Source organism: Notamacropus eugenii, chromosome 2 (genome assembly GCF_028372415.1).
Source record: "Notamacropus eugenii isolate mMacEug1 chromosome 2, mMacEug1.pri_v2, whole genome shotgun sequence".
In the NCBI taxonomy this organism is placed as follows: Eukaryota; Metazoa; Chordata; class Mammalia; order Diprotodontia; family Macropodidae; genus Notamacropus; species Notamacropus eugenii.
In genome coordinates, this window is record NC_092873.1 from 11,210,452 (window position 1) to 11,229,708 (window position 19,257).

The 19,257-nt window shown below is 37.0% G+C and overlaps 1 long non-coding RNA gene and 2 pseudogenes across 1 annotated transcript; all 3 read right to left on the reverse strand.

Moving 5' to 3' along the window:
- Window positions 1-1,986: 1,986 nt before the first annotated feature.
- LOC140523410 (uncharacterized) lies at window positions 1,987-3,647 on the reverse strand. The gene is made up of 2 exons (XR_011973396.1): window positions 3,600-3,647; window positions 1,987-2,284 (listed from the first exon to the last, which is right to left on the reverse strand). It is a non-coding gene; the product is annotated as an uncharacterized lncRNA (long non-coding RNA).
- A 9,447-nt stretch (window positions 3,648-13,094) lies between these two features.
- LOC140522500 (bromodomain testis-specific protein-like) lies at window positions 13,095-16,796 on the reverse strand (annotated as a pseudogene).
- A 45-nt stretch (window positions 16,797-16,841) lies between these two features.
- LOC140524360 (bromodomain testis-specific protein-like) lies at window positions 16,842-18,675 on the reverse strand (annotated as a pseudogene).
- Between the last annotated feature and the right edge of the window lie 582 nt (window positions 18,676-19,257).

The window sequence follows — 19,257 nt, forward strand, 5'->3', positions numbered from 1 at the left end:
GCGATCCCAAACTCAAAACCCCAAGAAATATCGTGGCCATATTGCACAACTATCAAGTGAAGGAGAAAATACTACAGGAAGCCAGAAAGAAACAATTCAAATATGGAGGAGCTACAGTCGGGATCACATAGTTCCCGGAAGCTTCTACATTAAAAGATCGAAGGAATTGGACCCCAATATTCCCTGAAGCAAAGAAGCAGGGATTACAACCAAGGATCAACTACCCAGCACACTTCAGCATAACATTTCAGGCAAAGAGAACACCATTCAACGAAGTGAAGGATTTCCAGACCTTCCTGACAAAAACACCCGAAAGTAATAGACAATTTGATATTCAAATGCAGGTCTCAAGAGAAGCATAAAAAGGTAAACGGGGGGGGGGGGGGGAAGACTTGTTACTCAATTTGTTCAAACTGCTTACCTCCCTATGAGGGAAGATGGTATCTGTTAATCTTGAGAATTGTGCATCTATTATGAAATACCAAAGAGATATATGCAGAGGGAACGGGCATAAAGTAAATGATGTCATGTTAAAAATATGATTGAAGTATGCCCAAGGGATTCTAAGAGGAGATGTGAAGAGGAGGAAGCAGAAAGTGGTAAATTACATCACAGGAAGAAGTACAAAAGTATAGTAGAGGGAAAGAGGGGAGGGTGATGAGCATTGTTTGAGAGGTAGTCTCATCAGATTTGTTTCAAGGAGGGAACAATAACCTCAAGTAGATAATCCTAACTAGCTCCAGAGGCAGTAGGAAGGGAAGGGGGAAGAAACAGGAGGGAAGATAAAAGGGAGGAAAGAAGCAGTAAGGGTAAAGGAGAGTAAAAGGGAGTGGGGTCAAAAGAAGGAAGGGAAGGCTGCAGGAGGAGGTGGTGAAAAATCAAATTTATTCAGATTCTCCTTTTAGAGATATCTGAAGGAATTTCTGGTACAGCATAGGTGAGTACATGCTCTCCATCTCCCATCTTGCACAACAGCCCCCTCAGTTTCTGTTAAAAAGCAACAATCATCCAAACTACTTGGTACTAGCTAAGACATAGTTGGTTAGGCATAGGTTAGGTACACAAGACACATTAATCAATGCTTATAGGATCCTATTGTTTGAGAAACCCAAGGATTCCAGCTTCTGGGATACAAACTCACTGTGTGCCAAACCTGCTGGGAAAACTTGAAAATAGCATGGCAGAAACTGGGCATAGACCAATGCCTGACAGTATATGCCCCCCAAAAAAGTCCAAATGGTTCACGATCAAGCTATAAAGGCTGATACTATATAAAAATATCAGGGAGCAAGGAATAGATTATTTGTCAATTGAAGGAGAATGGAGACATTTATGTCCAAATAAGAGATAGAGAATATTATGAAATGCAAAATGCATAATGTTGATTACACTACATTGAAAAAATTTTGCACAAACGTAGCCAATGCACCCAAATTAGGAGGGAAGCAAAAAACTGGGATTCTTATGAATTTTGCCTGGAGAAAGGCCTGATTTCTAAAATATATAGAAAACTGATTCAAAGTTGAGAAGAATACAAGGCCTTCCCCAATTGATACACATTGAAACGATATGAACAGGTACTTTTTAGAGGAAGTAATTAACGTTATGTATGGTGACAGGAAAAATGCCCTAAATCATTCTTGTTTAGAGAGATGAGAATCAAAACAATACGCAGTTAACTCTCCGTTGATGCACTAAGATGTTAGCAATCAGCAGCAAGAACTCATATATGTCGGACCAGTGTTCTCCAGTACACGAAATGGAAGGAAAAATACATCTGAAAGTAAGCTTGTCTTCTTTTTTAATTAAAAATGACAACTAGTTTAGCAATTGTATCTGAATAAGAAGTAAACCTGTCTTATCTATTATTTCTTAAATAGAAATTACATTATAATGTTCAACGATAGGTAATTAAAGTGTTCTAGCCAATTTAGTGGTCTCGAGAATTCCTGCAACAACTAACAATTTGAGGGACACTGTTAAAAATATAGTGAAATAAACGTTTTTAATAAAGGATTGTACAAACATATTTTCATACATATACACCTGGTGCATATTAAAACATGACAACATATTTTCGAAGTCAAGATTTTTTCACATTTGTATATTTAATGGAAAAGCAGTAAACATTGTCAAACATAGTTCATTTGATACATAAACATTATTTCTTCCTCTAAGCGTATTTCTGGATGCTAATTCATCTTTGACATTCTCAAGGATTTTTCAGTCTGTTGTCTATTGGAGAAGTCCGTCAAGGTTTGTAATCAAAGTTTATCAGTAGCTGCTGGGAAAGGAACGAAGGAAAATCAATTGACCTTATATATATGTATGTTTATATGTGTGTATGTATACACATACCACATATATGTATGTGTGTAATTCTTTACTTTTCCTTGGGACAAAGGATTCATTATATGAAGGAATTCTGTGTGTGAGAAGCATGAAAATTGTCACTGGTACAACTGAGCCTAAGAGTGTCCTGAGCCCTTTGAAGTGAAGGAAGTTGGTCATGGTGTCATAGGCAGCATGTATCTTATCATAGGGATGAGTTGAACTCAAGCTCTTGGGGAAGTCATCTACCCTACAAGGTGTTTTAAAGTTCAAACACAATGCTTTCAATGTTTCAAGTGCTATAATAAAGTTCATCTTCTTATTACACTTAAGATGTGTGTTGCCTTGATTTCAGCCAATTGTTACTATGATCTTCTTTTAAATTTTTGCTGTAGAAAACACTATATAAATAACAATCAGGATGGTGTTCATGAAAACCTCTTTACTTATGCTCATGTTGAACTTTACTTCCTACTTAAGTATGCTGATGTTTGCTTTTGAGTTCACCACACAATCAATCATGCCAATAATTTGATTTGCCTGTTTCAATAAAATAAAAACCACAATAGCAGTTAGCGGCAACTTTTTTGTATCTTTTGGTTAAACTGATAACCAGGGCGTCAATAAAAATTTTGCTTTGATTTTCAGTACTGTTGGTCATGGGACAAAGAGTGTCCATTGAGATTCTAACAATTATATTGATATTTGTAAACGGTTTTTCAATCCTGTCATTCTTAGTACCGTTTGCCCCCTGTCTCCTCACCCTTATGAAATCATCGTAGAATCACAGGATTAAACAGAACAATAGACTCTCAGCATTGAATATGACTTCAATAGCTTTCTAATCCAGACAGTCCTTAATCCTCTATCATCCTGAGGGCATTCGCCCAATGTGACTCATTTCTCATTTGAAGATCAGAAGGTGCTACCGAGAACTCAGCAGTATTCTTCCTTCTGTTTCATGGGATATGGTGGCCAAAGATTCATTACTTACTGACCAGGCTTCAGCATCTGAGTCTCTCTTTAATTGACCAGGCTTCTCTTCTGAAAACAGACACAAGAGGGCTTGTGCCACCTTTCTAGCTTATTGGAAAGAAGCTGCTAAATCTTGCACTTCACCTGCAAAGAAGAGTCCCTGGTTGCATCAACGGGATGAAGAAGAGGGATGTGGAAATGAAACAGCACCTCTGTGGAAGTTTTCCACCATATTTAAAAATCAGGTATAGGATCTAAATATAACATTTTATTTGTGAGCTGTTAGAACATACCTTCATTGAGTTCCCTGGTTATATTTTCTTCCAACTCCTGTCACATCTGAAGTCAAATGAAAAACCAAGTCAGAACAGTGAGGTAAATGAGGAAAAAGGAAGTCAAGATAATACACAGAACTCAAAAAATCATATAAAGAATATAGACATTCAAAGAAATGACTAATAAAATTAAGACCTCAGTATATTTGATTTTAGACTTTCAACAGAAAAGCTACTGACGTAATAAATTAATATTATTATGAACACAATCATGAATTTCTCACGATTAAATGCAAAGAGACATGTGAACATTTTTTAGCACAGTAGTCATGTCTCAGGTTGGGAATACAATTTTCTTCTGTGTTGAGCAAATTGTGCCCTCTTTATTTTCATTGGATCAATATAACATTTTTCTCTAAAAATAAAATCAGTTTCATATCCTATGCTTCAAAATAGTTAATTTCAAACATTAAAATTGTCTTCATTAAGCTTCATTCTAAACACAAAATGACCCGTAAGAGGTCCTTAACAGAGAAGAAAATTCCTGGAAATGATGAAATACAATACATTATCGCCAAGGAAGGGCAGAGAGTACTAAATGAAAGCAGCTCCTCCATTGTCTGTTACATTCGAATTATTTCTTTATTCAGGCAGACACTGACTTCATTTGAGATTCAAAATACATGCATTCTCCTTGTGCAGATTTTAGAAACCACGCTAAGATAAATTCTATTTCCATCTTTAAGTTATAAAGAAGGAAGGAAAGATTGTTTCCTCATTCATTACTTCAATTCTTAAAACCCCTTCATAGATACAGGAAGAGAAGATGAAATGGGAAATCACTGTTGATAACGATTAAAGTGGTATAGTTTCCCTTTCAGGAGACAAATGAAATAGTTTGAATAGTATAGACAGATATGAGGTCACTCTTACAACATACACATACACCATTATTTGGACATTTTGTTTGTATTGAGTGTGACCTGGTGTGGAGTATGCCGACTTCTCATGTACTATAATTTTGTGCCTCCAATCTTATGGCCAGTATCGTAATTAGTTTTTCTGTTCTGTATTCTGCAAATGTGAAGTTCAAAATGGGTTTGTGGGAATTATTTCGTGTTTACTTAAGTAATGATAATGTCTGTTGCCTACGCAAGAGTCGAGAATGCCCTTCGGGCTGAACGTAAGGTTAATGTAAGGTTAATGGATCATGGGGGAAGAATTCAAGACCTCCCCATCCAGTAATGGGCCTCAGACATGTTTTGCTAATTTCTAACGAGGCACAGAGTCACAATAGTCTTGCCCTTCAGCCCTGAAAAGAGTATCTACGCTCTGAGGTGAGGGTTTATTTTGGGCCTTAGTATTTGGACTCTTAATAATCACTCTGAAGGCAGGAGTGTCCATACTCTGACTACTTCTTAAAGAGGCCTATTCAATGAATGAGCAAGGAGTCACCCTAAGGGAATACCTGTATAGCCATTGGCCTAAAAGTGCCAAGGTCTCCCATTGCATCTGTGGTCATCTCCAGGCTTCCTGAGGAATATCACTTCACTAGATTCAGATGGCTCTGGGGACGAAGTGATTCTATTGATGTTGCACAGCCCTCCCTCACTCAGAACAAATTCAAGTGTCATCAATTCTTTGATGGGAAGGTGTTCTTCGGGGATGAAGAAGAAACACATGTATGTGTCCATGGAGAAAAATATTCATAGCAGCTCTCTTTGTGGTGGCCCAAAACTGGAAATCAAGGCGATGACCATCAATTGGGGAACAGCTGTATGAACTGTGGTATTTAACGGTAATGGAATGTTAATGTACTATAAGAAATGATGAAGAGGAAGACTTTGAGAGACCTGGAAAAACTTGTATGAAATGATGCTGAGTGAAAGGAGCAGAACCAGAAATCCTTTTCGCACAGCACCAACCACAGTGTGTGAGAAATGTTTCTAGTGGACGTAGTCCTTCGTTGCAATGCAAGGACTTAAAAAATTCAGAATGGTCTCTTAAGGTAAAACGCCTTTCACATGCAGACAAAGAACTACGAAATTGGATCACAGAATGAAGGAGAATATTTTCTTTTGTATTATGTTTTCTTTTGTTTGATGATTTCTCCCATTCGTTTTAATTCTTCTAAGGAACACGAATAAGATGAAAATGAATTGAGTACGAATGTATGTATAGACCCCATATGAAATTGTATGTTTTCTCATGGAGGGCGGGTGCAGAGAGGAGGACGGAGAGGAAGGGATGAGAGAAAAATCTAAGATATATGGAAGTGATTGTAGAACACTGGAAACACATAAAATAATAATTAAAAAAGAAAAAAATGTTATTCCATCTTCTATCTCCAAGATATTCCAAAGACTTTCTCCCATGCCAGGCATATAATCCCACCTTCCCTGGGTCTTTCAGAATTCCCAGTATCTTTTGAAAGCTCAGTTCAAGTGCGTCCAAGTCCTATTTTAATTCCGAGTTCATTTGCCCACCGTGTAAAACAAATGATCTTGTAGGTAGTGTGTATATGCTTCGTACTTACTTAGATAAAAGCATAAATGGCTTTTAGTCCTTTTCAACGACACCCCTCCTTCCACGCAGTGGAGATGGTATTGACACAATCATAGTTTAAGTCATTTTATGAATATTAACTTAACCGTTGGTAATTTCAGTGTAGGATGACTGAGAAATTGCTCTGTTATTGCAAAAAATCCTTAACACCCTTAATGAAGTCACCACAATAAGGGAGAAGACAAAATAAAATTCTAGTGAAACTGAAAGATAGCTTAGAGGGATCGATCATTGTTGGTTTCACTACGTGCTCCAAAGCAACAAGATCCATCTTTCCACATAATTGGCCATCACATACAGCAATGATTACGACAAGTCTTTATAAAAAGACCACCATGAAGATAATTGTTACCTCCATGCCAATGATGTGTTGAATAGAGCAAAGAAGAGACCTTCTGTGAGAAATAAAGAGGTATTATTCAAATCATAACTTCTTTTGATGTTTAGTGACATCAGAAGAAAGATTGAAGAAAAGGGGATTCTAGAAGGTATGCTGAAAAACATAACTCACGTTTGAGAAATGAAAGAGAACAAAGGCTTTTACGATGATTTAGAATATTTCTCTGTCTGCATGTCTCTTCTGATGATTTTTTTCCAGAATTTGAAGGTAACTACCCAAAGCAAAAGAAAACCACACACAAAGAAGAAATGAAATTGGTTATTATGAGAAAAGAAAAGATTGATTCCTGGAAATGACATCAGAATCAGCTGACTACAGTCTGAATATAGACTAGTTGTTGTTTTTTTAATGGCAAAAATAAACTTCTATTCATAAGGGAATTATATGGTGATATAGATGCCCCAGCATCTATGGTGGTCCAAGCCATGAACAGAGAGCAAGTAAGACCATTGAGTAATATTGAGTACACCCATTTTCATAGATATAGTTGCAGAGAACAGAAGGGTGAAACAAATTGTTGATTAAGGAGCTGCAGAAGTAAGAACACATGTATAGATCTTACGCCACACGATTCAATGAAATAAAATGAAGTGAAGGTGAGCTGATTGGCAAAGGGAAGGAGTGATTATAATTCCTATCTATGTACAAGTGAAACAAAGTGGTCAACTATGGCTTAATAAGGAGACTTTCTCATGAAAGTTTTCCTAAAAATTGCAAAACTATCTGTTTTCAAAATGAACTTTTTAATTAAAACTTCACAATGAAGACATGTTTATTAACTTTTATTCATGTTTCCTTATCATATCTAAATCACTCAGAAGATTACAAGCCATTGACCCAAAATGCTTAATCATTTCATCTTCCCTGAGTGATTAACACATTCAGTACATATATTTTAAAGGCATTTTAATTGTGTCTTTAAAAAAAATGAAACATTTGCTGTATTGAATGTTGACTGCATTACATTTATCATGTTGGCTCTGGGAGGTCCTTAGAATTAGGCACGTTTTATAAAGGGAGAGAAAGATGCCATAGATATGCAATACCTTTTAAGTTTCTAATCTTAGTTGAAGAAAATACGCATACAAATAGAAACTAATAACTAAATTAGGACGTAATTCTTTATATTATATGTGATGACTTTGCCAAAGATTTCTCTACAGTATTGAATAAAAAAAATGTGTTGATATGGGTATGGCTTTTTGTGTTTATATAGATGTTGAAGACGTTCTAAAAAAAAGCAGAAGGATCACAGAAAGACTGTGTTTTAAGTGTTAAGATGCCAGTACCATGGGAAAACAATCAGAGGAGATAAAACCCATGTTTAAGAACTGGTTAATGAGGAAACAGAATTCATTTTAAGGAATATGAGCGGCACTAGTCCCGGGTACATAAAATGTGTTCATTTATGTATGGCTACAACTGAGGACGTAACAGATGGCATAGGATAGTTGATCCATAAAAACATAAGTACATTTGCATGCATAAAATTTAAGTATCTGGCAATTGTTCTTCCAGTAGAGTTGTTACCTCCGCAAATTTGCATGGAGTGTTTCTTGTGTTAAGAAGAACACCACGGGATTAATCCCATCCACTGTAATCTCCAATTGTAGTGATCTCTCCCTTTTATAAATACTTATGTGTATATCATTCCCTCAATAGTTGTTTATGTGTTATCTTATATTAAAAATGAAATTCCTCTATTTTGCATTGGCTTCCTATTGAGGCTGCAGATTCTTCAAGGAGAAAGGGCATGTCTTACACAAAGCCTTTGCAACCTACTGAGGACCTACTATAGTGCAATTAGCATAATTAACATGCACTAGTTGATGATGTAAGTTTTGAACAAGGAAGAAACTGTAATTTGACTGAAAGCTGACATACTGAAAACTTGCATGCTCTGGGACATTAGACGAAAAAGGGTGCCAGTTTTCCCTGATCACAAATAAAATGAGGTAATTTGTACTGCCAAAGATGGACTCCAACTTATTGCTTCCTTGCTTTACCTTCGAGGGCTCGGTCCACACCTAGTTTTTTGACTGCAGCCTGAAGCCAAAAGCTTTGGAAGGTTATTATTTCCATCAGTGTGCTCCTAAAAGAAGGAGGGAAATGAAGACAATGAGTGATAGGGGAGTTAAATGGAAAACAAAGCTTATTTCTTTGCTATACTGATTTCTGAAACTTAGAAAAATTTCTGAAACATGAAAATGCAAAAGAAAAAAGTTTCCATAGGAATGAGACTGGCCTTCACAATAATTTCTTAGTTAAGACAAGTAAACTGAAATGAACCAGGTGAAGAGAACACTTTTTTAAAATTAGGAAGTGCTTATGAAAATGTGGGAGGCCGTGATTAGTTTAACATAATCGACAATGGTCACTATGTTTTTGGAGCAGAGACAGTAGCATTTATCAAGTGTCTAATATGTGCCTAAAATAAAGGCCACAAAGCTAAGAGATTTACAATTATTATCTCTTTTGATTCTTACACCAATCCTGGGAAACAGCTGTTGTTATTATCCCCCAAATGAGAAAGATTAAATGACTTGTATCACACAGATAGCATCTGAGGCAACATTTGATATCAGATCTTTCTAACCCCAGGCTCAACTTTCTATGCATAATTCCTTCAAAGTACCTCTAAGTGGAAAAGAATCTCATGCTCAAAAATTCTGTTTTTGACCACATTGGCTTAAATTTCACTTACTTTATCACGTATGATGGATACTAGGCTGAAAATGTTTTGAAGAACATCGCTATTATCCACTTCCATACTTTTTTGGTTGGCATAATGATGAATAGCATACATAATTACATACAAATATGGGAAAGCAACCGAGAATGGAGAAATCTACTTGATGGTAATAAAGTGAACTCTTTAGGAAAATTTGACTGCAATGTTATTCTACGCTTAACTTTGCCTTCATTGTAACAATTTCCAAAAATAATAATAGTAACGATACAATAATTATATATGGAATATGTATTTTGCCATTGAGGGCTCTGGGAAATTGAAAATTTGTTTAAAAAAATCAGACTAGAAAAACTCAAAGTGCTTTAGTCCAAATGTCACCTTGCAACAATTTTAATTTTAGCTTAACTTTCAACTCATGGCAAAATCCACAAATAAATCTTTCGTTTTCTTCTTCTTGTTCTTATTCTTCTACTGCTAGTACTACTGCTAATACTCGTACTCCTGCTACTAGAATTACTGCTACCACTACTATCACAACTACTCGTACTACTTTTACTACTACAATAATAAAATTACTTCTACTGCTAACATGCTGTGAAAAGGAATTCTTTCAAAAATGACAAAGTATAAGTAATCCCTGTCTTGTAGGAACATTTTTCTAGTTGAGTTACAAAGACTTAGAAAAAAGAAATGATAGTTTGATAACAGATGTGAACACCATAATGAATATACACTTAAATCCTAAATTATGTGCTATCTGATGACACGTGGAATTCAGGAGATTAAGAAGTCAAGACAGGTGAAAAGTCCAAAAAGGAGCCTGGGAAAACATTCAGTCAAAAGTCTCTTGAAGTTGAAGAGTAGAGTAGGAGGAGTTGTTGTAGTAGTGGTAGCGGTAGTAGTGGTAGTAGTAGTAGCAGCAACAGTAGTACTAGTAGTACTAGTAGTAGGGGTAGCATTGGCAGTAGCATTAGTAGTAGTAGTAGTAGTTTTCAGAACGTTTATAATATTGGTGAAAAAAGAGAAACATCATACTGAATATACTTTTCATTAATCAGGGACAAATTATTAATTGCGTAATTTGATTTTAGTTTTATTTTTTTGCTTCTGTAGTTTTTTCTGATCTTCATTATCAATTCGATAAAATGATGTGACTTGCTGTGAAACTACTGTCTGCAAATGATATTTGAGGGAAAGACGAAATTTTGTTGCAGGTATCTGACTTTAGCCTGATAGAAATATGTCCAAATAATTTCTATTACTGATTTCATAAATCAAGATTATCTTCCAGAGTCTGCAATTTTGGACACTGTGCAAGAATAAGTGTCAAAGCAATAAAAAAAAATGGAGATAAATGAAAAAATCCTAGGGAAGCACAATTAAAAAATAAGATCAGTAACACACAAAAGTTAATGCTACATGCATAAACATAATCCTTTTGAACAGAATTACTGTCCTCAGTTTTACAGAAAAGTGGTGGTTCGTGTTTGGAATTTCACTAAAAATATGATACAATCTTTAGTGTTTCAAAAATTAGTTCAGAGAAGTCTGAGTTGCAACTACTCGGATTGTTCAGCATGGTTACATTCTTGTAAAACATGTAGTGGTAATATGCTCTAGTATCTCAAAAGAGATGTCTGATTTGAATTGTGATATTATTCCTAGCATGACATTGTAGAATTTTTCTTAAGTTTTAGCACTTCAAATAATTTATTCCATTACAGTATTAAAATGGAACATTAGGAATATTGTTAGAAGAATAAATTTATCAGTACTTCTGCATTAATGATTACCCCTATCAATATTTATTGTCAAAATTTCATGCAGTACATAATTTCTTTCAGCAAAGTGAGCCATCTAGCCTAAAAGATGATTTTAAAATTTTATTTGTATAATTTCATTTTTTATTTTATTTTTTATTTAAGATTATTGTCATTTCTTTATTTAATTATGCTTATTTTATTCCACTGATTTATTACATTCATATTAACTTAGAGACTATTATGTCATTATTTTCTTATCATATGTCATATTATTGGTTCTCATGCTCCTTTCTTACATAGCAGAATTTTTACAATAAAGTTAAAAATGTCTACCTGCTGAAAATTCAAATTCCTCAATTATTTTGATCAAAATTACTTTAACTTCCATTTCTGAAAGTTAAATGCTTATCAGATACATTATTTAAAGATCTACCTCTGCTCAGCTTTCTCATTTTCATATTTACATGTTTGCTTTTTAAATTGGTTACATTCACTGATTTAACCATTTTTTTCTCTCTTCTATCACAAGAACTTCCTTTTTAGTATCAGCATAAACTCTATTGAAGAGATCAAGAAACTGTACCTGGGCAAGACTCAATAGCTTTTCTTGAAGGATGACTGTCTTTTGGGTGTCTTCATGCTGTAGCTGAAGGAACATATTTGAACACTGAATTTGGGCACGTATTTCTTGGATAAGGTCGTTTTTGACAAGATGTATTTTTGCGTATTTTTTCCCAATTTATTTATTTATTTATTTTTAATCTTCAACATGCATTTCCACAAGATTGTGAGTTTTAAATTTTCTCCCCATCTCTCCCCTCCCCCACCCCAAAACAGTGTACATTCTCATGACCCCTTCCCCCAGTCTCCCCTCCCTTGTATCACACCCCTTCCTTCCCATATCTCTATATTCTCTCTTTTCCAGTAGGGCAAGATACATTTCTATACCCCATACAGTTTTCTACACCCCATTACCTGCATTTCTTATTTCCCAGTTATGTGAAAAAACAATTCACAAGAGTCATTTCTAAAACTCCTCAAAACTGATTGTTTGTAATTACTTCCTCCTCCCATTTACCCTCCCTTCTATCATCTCCCAAACCCTACTTATCCCTTTCCCCCGTACTTTCCTGTAGTGTAAGATAAATTTTCATGCCAAATTGAGTTTGCATGTTCTTCCCTCTTTAAATCAAACGTGATGAGAGCAAGCTTCACTTTTTTCCTCTCACCTCTGCCTTACCTTAATTTTATTTATTTAGATATCATCCCTTCCTATTTAAGTCAATCTCTGCCCTCTCTCCCTCTCTCTCTCCCTCTCTCTCTCTTCTCTCTCTCTCTCTCTCTCTCTCTCTCTCTCTCTCTCTCTCTCTCTCTCTCTCTCTCTCTCTCTCTCTCTCTCTCTCTCTCTCTCCCTCTCTCCATATATACATATATATTTACTTATGTGTGTGTGTGTATGTGTGTGTATAATCCCTTCCACTACCTAAATACTGAGAAGAGTTTCAAGAGTTACAAATATTATGATTCCATGTAAGAATGTAAATATTTCAGGTTAGTATATAACTTATGATTTCTCTTCACTGTTTACCTTTTTATACTTCTCTTGATTCTTGTGTTTGAAAGTCTAATTTTCTATTCAGCTCTGGTCTTTTCGTCAAGAATGCTTGAAAGTCCTCGATTTCATTGAATGACCATTTTTTTCTCTTAAAGTGTTATATTCAGTTTCACTTCCTAGGTGATCTTTCAGTTTAGTCCTATTTTCTTTGACATCTGCAATATCATATTGCAAGCACCTTGATCCCGTAATGTAGAAGCTTCCAGATCCTGTGTTGTCCCCATTGTATTGCTGCAATACTCAAATTGATTCTTTCTGGCTGCTTGAAATATTTTCTCTTTGACCTGGGATCTCTGGAATTTGCCTACAATATTCCTAGGTGGGTTTTTTTTTCAAGTCACTTTCAGGAAGTGATTGGTGGATTCCTTCAGTATTTATTTTGCCCACTGGTTCCAGAATATCAGGGCAAGTTTCCTTGATAATTTCATGAAAGATGATGTCTAGGCTCTATTTTTGATCATGGCTTTAAGGTAGTTCCTTAATTTTTAAGTTGTCTCTCTTGGACCTGTTTTCCAGGTCAGTTGATTTTCCAGTGAGATATTTCACATTATCTTCTTTACTTTTCATTGTTTTGGTGGTGTTTTGTAATTTTTTGGTTTCTCATTAAGTCAATAGCTTCCATCTGCTCCTTTCTGATTTTTCAAGGACTATTTTCTTCAGTGAGATTTGGAACCTCCTTTTCCATTTCACTAATTGTGCTCTTTAAAGCATTCTTCTCCTCATTGGCTTTTTGGGCTTCTTTAGCCATTTGAGGTAGTCTATTTTTAAAGGTGCTAAATTTTTCAGTATTTTTTTGGTTGTCTTTTCGCAAGCTGTTGACTCGTTTTTCATGATGTTCTTGCATTACGCTCATAACACTTCCCAATTTTCCTCCACCTCTCTTAGCTGATTTTGAAAATCATTTTTGACCTCTTATATGGCCTGAGACCACTGCATATATATTTTAGAGGTTTAGGATGTAGAAGACTTGACTTCCCTTGATGGTATGCATTGTTCTTCCTCATCCAAAGAATGGAAGAAATACCCGTTCGCAAAGAAAATAGTCTTTTATACTGATGTTTTTTCCCTTGTTTGAACTTTTCCCCAGCCAGTTTCTTGACTTTTGAATCCTTTTTCAAGAGGAGGGTCTACTCTGGTTACATGTAAGTTCTCAGTTCCTGCGAGGTGGCAAAAATAAGGGGGAGGGATTGATTCCTCTCCTGGCCTCTGGTCGGGTCAGTGAGCAGTATTCCCTCTACAGAGACTCCACTAGCTCCACCACACCAGCTACCATTCCTTCTAACCCCAAGGTCCCCACTCAGGATTGAGATCCACATCAGTTTCTCAGTTCACCCAGGGGTTTAGGCCAGGGCTCCAACAATGGAAGATGCAGCTGCAAGGGTCCTGCACCTAGACTGCTGCATTCCCTTCTCACCCAAATGAAAGAGCTTTCTCACTGACCTTTGAAGCTGTCTTTGGCATTTGTGAGTTGAGGAATATGGGACCTGCAGCTGCTGCTGGTGCTTTCTTGAGGCTTGCTCCAGTCTTGTCCCTGTCACTGTGCTACCTATTCTGTTGTTCACTCTGCACAGCATGACAGACCTTTTCTGTGGACTTCAAGGCTACTCAGGGCTGGAAATCTCTTTCAATCTGACATTTTGTGGCTTGTGCTGCTCTCGAGTTTGTTTAGATTTAATTTTTACACGTATCTAATGGGCTGTGGGAGGAGAGTGCTAGAGGTGCGTGCTTCTACTCCATCATCTTGACCATGCCCCTTTGACAACGCATTTGATCGGTTCATCCTTTTCCTGTTCAATTGTGTTTTCAAATTCCTTTTGCCTTCTGTTTTGCATGGTGTAATTCTCTCTGTATGCTTTCTCAAATGAATGTCTTTTTTCTGAGGGAATCATGTACATGGTACACCTCTTTTTCTAACCTAGTGATTATGTTCACCTTTAGAGAGCTCTTAACAAAGGGAACCACGGTTTTCTCTTAGGCTAGAAAAGTCATGACTTAGTTTGTGTTGTAAACGAAGCTATTCTTCACGTTGTCCCTGAAAGGAATGTTCAAGAGCTCTCTCTGATGTCCCATTTGGCTCATGAGCATGAAGAGCAAAAATCAGAAGGGAACAGTATGATGCAATTTCTTTCTCTAGACTGCTGTCCTTCCCTTTGCATTGTTTAATTTAGAGTTCAACACTGCATTCCCAGTTGTCAGAACTTTTATTTTTTCCACCCTAGTGGAATATGAATTTAATTAATGCTTCTTTATTCAGTTGTAATTCCTTTTGAAGTTCATCATTCTTTGCTTTTAAAACTTCAATGTCTTCTACATATTGATTTTATTTTTCCTGATCCTTAATTGTTTCTGCGTCTACATCCACTTTGAACATGGCAAATTCATCCTGTATGATTCCATTTTTATCCAAAAGATATTTTTCTTTTTCATTCCTAACAGGAACCCAAACATAATAAACAGAAAATATGTTAGTGAAAATAAATTCATGAATTGTGAGTTTTGCTTAGAAATTCAAAATCAACCCCAGGAGGCCAAGAAGGATAGTGTTTTCAGTAAACTGAGGAAGTTTCATCTATTTCACATTTCTGTCAGACTCACTTTTCCTAAAGAACAGGTCTTAAAAGTGCTTCATCAGTCAGAAAATATGGACTGTAATTTTAAGCCCACAAAGCTGTCTGCTTTCGGTATATTTGATTTCTTTTGCACTATCCATTCTATCCCACACGGATTAGTCACGATGTTACAATAAAAATAGCAAAACCTAATTATTTATGTGGGCCTTCTATGGTTTTTCAAAAGTACTTTCAAAACATCATGTCACCTAAAACTTTGATGAACCTTTTGAGAGACATATTTGTAGTCATCCTCCCCATTTTGCTGATGAGGATTTATGAATGAAGTATCCCACACCAGAGACAACATTTTTTAGGCTTCCTTACCATGAGGAACCAGATGATAGTCACAGTCACTATGAAGTGACATGCCTTTAGCGACCCTTTATTATTGTGATAAGTTGATGGATATCTCACATTTTCAAACTTTTTATTAAGCAATCTTCTCTGATTTCATCAACTGTTCATTATCTCTGGGACATTACCAGTCTATGAGAGACTTATACAAGTTCACATACTTGAAGGTGGGAGGGAAAGATTGGGATGGAAAGCAAGGCAAATGGACCTGGCAGTACAAATCACACCTTCCTGTTGGATGCAACAAATACTCCATAAAGAGAACAGTTCTGGTCTTTCAAGGAACAGGTGTGCCACCTACACAGAGAGATGGAAAAGGGACACTAACCTGAACGTGAATCCCTGCTATCAGAAGAGCTCGAGTTGCTGCTGCTGCTACCCCAGCCTGAGGAGCTGCTGCCACCGCCGTCACTGCTGCTGCTCTTCTGGCTCAACCTTGTGCCCCGCACCCCCCTGCCCCCCGCATGGCCTTGGACACTTGTGTTTTCACAGTGTGAGATTTCCTGGGTCTCTTTCCCACACCATAACGTATTTTTCTATTTCCCTCAGGATTGATGCTTTTAGTGTTTCAAAATCAATTTCTTTGTCATCAGAATTAGAATTCAGTAAAGATGGCTCTCCTAACTCTGTTATATGGACGACTCACACAAGTTTATCTCTGCGGCGTTTGTTGATAGCCAAGCTTAACTGCCTTTTTTCATCATAGTTCCTAGGCTTAGCATTATCTTCCTCCCCAGATTTATTGCCAACATTTGTTCCTTGAAATGTTTGGCAGGGTATTTTTCAGCTTTTTCTGTAGTTATTTGCTTAATTTTTTTTCCTCTCACTTTCATCTTTATTGATACATTTTTTTTTGTTTCTTTCTGCTTCTCTCTTTTAGATCTTTTATTCTTTTTCTTCAGCTTTTGGTAAGGTCCTTCAGACAGAACTTGCAGGTGTTGATGAACACATTTAAGCTGCTCTTGCAGTTTTGCACTCTCTCATCAGGAGACTCTCCAAAAGAGTTGTCTTCAAAGGAAGCATCTGCTGGGGATGGAAGCTCAATTCCAGGTGGACAGTCTCGGGCGGGTAAAGGTGGGAACTTCTAAATCTTAGAGTTCTCACGAGACCCCCCAGGAAACGACTGGGAATCGAGGTGAACCGAGCTATCTCGTGTATTTCCGCCTCTTCCTGTGAGAAACGTGATGGGAGAGAGCTCTGCCCGCCCTCGACATTGTCCCGGATCTGGGCACACAATTGTTATCTAACAGCCAGGAATTCAGATGCAAACTATGCTGCTGGAGGGTTTAAGTAGGATCAGGAAAGCCTGAAAGCTCTCTTGGGCGGAGGGGCGCGGAGTGGTGAGGACAACAAGGCTCAGCTTTTCCTCTCTCTTCTCTCCCCTCCCCCTCTCTCCCCACTTATACTTCTACTTCCAATCTCTTATTCTAAGATCTTTGCCTCCTTGGGAGATTCTTCGTTCCCTCCTAAGGAAGAATTCCCCTGCACTTGTAACTAGACCCTGAAATAAAGCTCAACCCTTGTTCGACTCTGGAGCATTCTTTCTCTCATACCAGCATCCGGTTTGGCCAACCGAAGACCTCGGGATAGAGGTAAGAAGACTCGGGTAGCCCTCAGGCCTCTAGGCCTGGCAAGCATCACTGCTACTTTCTCTACAGAATGCTTTGGTGACATACTTTTCTATATAGCACATAGACATTCTTGCAATGGGTTCATCTGTGATCTTGGAAACTGAATCTCAAAAACATCTGAAGTGTTCTTGCCATCACTACCACCTCAAGATCTGGTGGGTTATACTTGCAGCAATTCATAAACGTTAACTGAACATCTGCAGCAAATTCACGTGCATCCTTACATTTCTGGTTATACCTTTTTCTTTAGTTGTGCCAAGGTCCATTGGATTTTTGACAACATCATTGTACTTATGGAGTCCTAGAGCAGTACTGGCAACAGGCTTATGGAAAGGTCAAGTATATGCTACTTCGTCCTTTGAAAACATTTCTTCAAGAATTTCATTACGGTATTTTAATTACTCAGTTAATTTAACATGTTCCCAACTCTATATTTTTGCTGAGAATCTGGTATGATATTCTTGACAACTTTTTCTATTACAAGTGGTATTTTAGCAGATTTGTGCTCAACCAGGCTTGATGAAGATTCACTACTTGCTGTATCTATCCACGTTATACAGGTTATAGTATCTGCTTTCCTTTTCACACCCCTTTTCACTTATGTTACAGCTTGTGTGTTATAGCTTGGTGGAGCTAGTTTAGCAATGTGCAATGCAGAAAGTAACGTCTGAGGACATAGAGGAGATGGAATCACTTGCTGTTTAGCTACCTTTTCTGATGCCTTAGGGAATGGTTTTTCTTTCATAGTGGAAACTCCTGAAGATTGTTGAGTACCTTTTCATTTTTTTTCCTTTCCACCTGCCACTAGTTGTTCTGAAGGCATTTGAGACAGTTTTTGCAGAAACAGTTTCTCTAAGACTTGTGTCATTAGAACAATGTCATCACCTGGCTTGCAAAACAATTGCAAAACAATATTTTCAAGTCTTCTATACATTCTGAGGCTTCCGCATAGTATTTATGTTCCAAGAGCTTTAGGAGGCTGTAATAATCTGGGAGAGTGAGCTTGGCCGCATCCACAGTCTGCTGGAAGGGTAAAGAGAAACTTTGCTGCCATAGAGCCTTCAGGACAATCTTCTGCAATTACTGCAGTTGGTTTGTGAGGAGGCCAGTCTTTCTGGCATTTATGTACTCTGGTGGAAGGGGGTTGGCAATAGCCATCTGTTGGCTTGACAGAGACATTCTGAACAGCTTTTTCCTGATGGAGTGTTGTCTTCCATGTATTTGTATCGCCACTCACCCATCGGCGTTACTGCTCACTCGAAATGGTGACCAGCCTGACTCATTTTGGAAGTAGTAGCTTCTATTTCTTTGTTCACTCATGGAGGCTTATTCAGAATTCCATCTTACAAAGAACTGACACTCAGACCCTGCCTTTGTCTTTGAGTGTCATTTTGCTCTTCTTCAACCTGGGGAGAACAATATTGTAAAGTTTTTCATCACTTTTTTCTTCAGAATTCTGCAGAGACATTTTAACTTTAACTGGAATATAGAATGTGAAAAAGGATGGAAAAGAGATAAAAATTCTAAGAAAAGGAGGCTACTGAAAACGAAAGGGAATAAGGATATCATTTCAAAATTCTAAGGGACCCTCAAGAACTATTCAGTCCAATTCATATCCATTGCTAGGTGTGTAACAGAAGTGCAGTTTAGTCTTTTAGAACTATAGATTGTGAGAGCAGAAAGGGATACTAGAGATGAGTTAGCACATCATGGAATAAATGAGGAATCAGAGGCCTGAAACAGGAAGCCATTTGTTGAAAATCATGTGGATGGCAATGGACTGAGGTAGGACTCAAAATCTGGTAAAAGTCACAGTCAGACGCAGATTTTGGACAATTTGTGTATGTACACATGCATATGTTTCTGTGTACATATATATAGAGGAACAGATATACACATATACACATATGCATATATACATATATATGCATGTGTGTGTATAGATATATATATATAGATATATAGATATATACATATATAATGTAGGTATTCGGCAATTGTTCTTCCAGCAGAGGTACTAACTTAGCAAATTTATATGGAATAT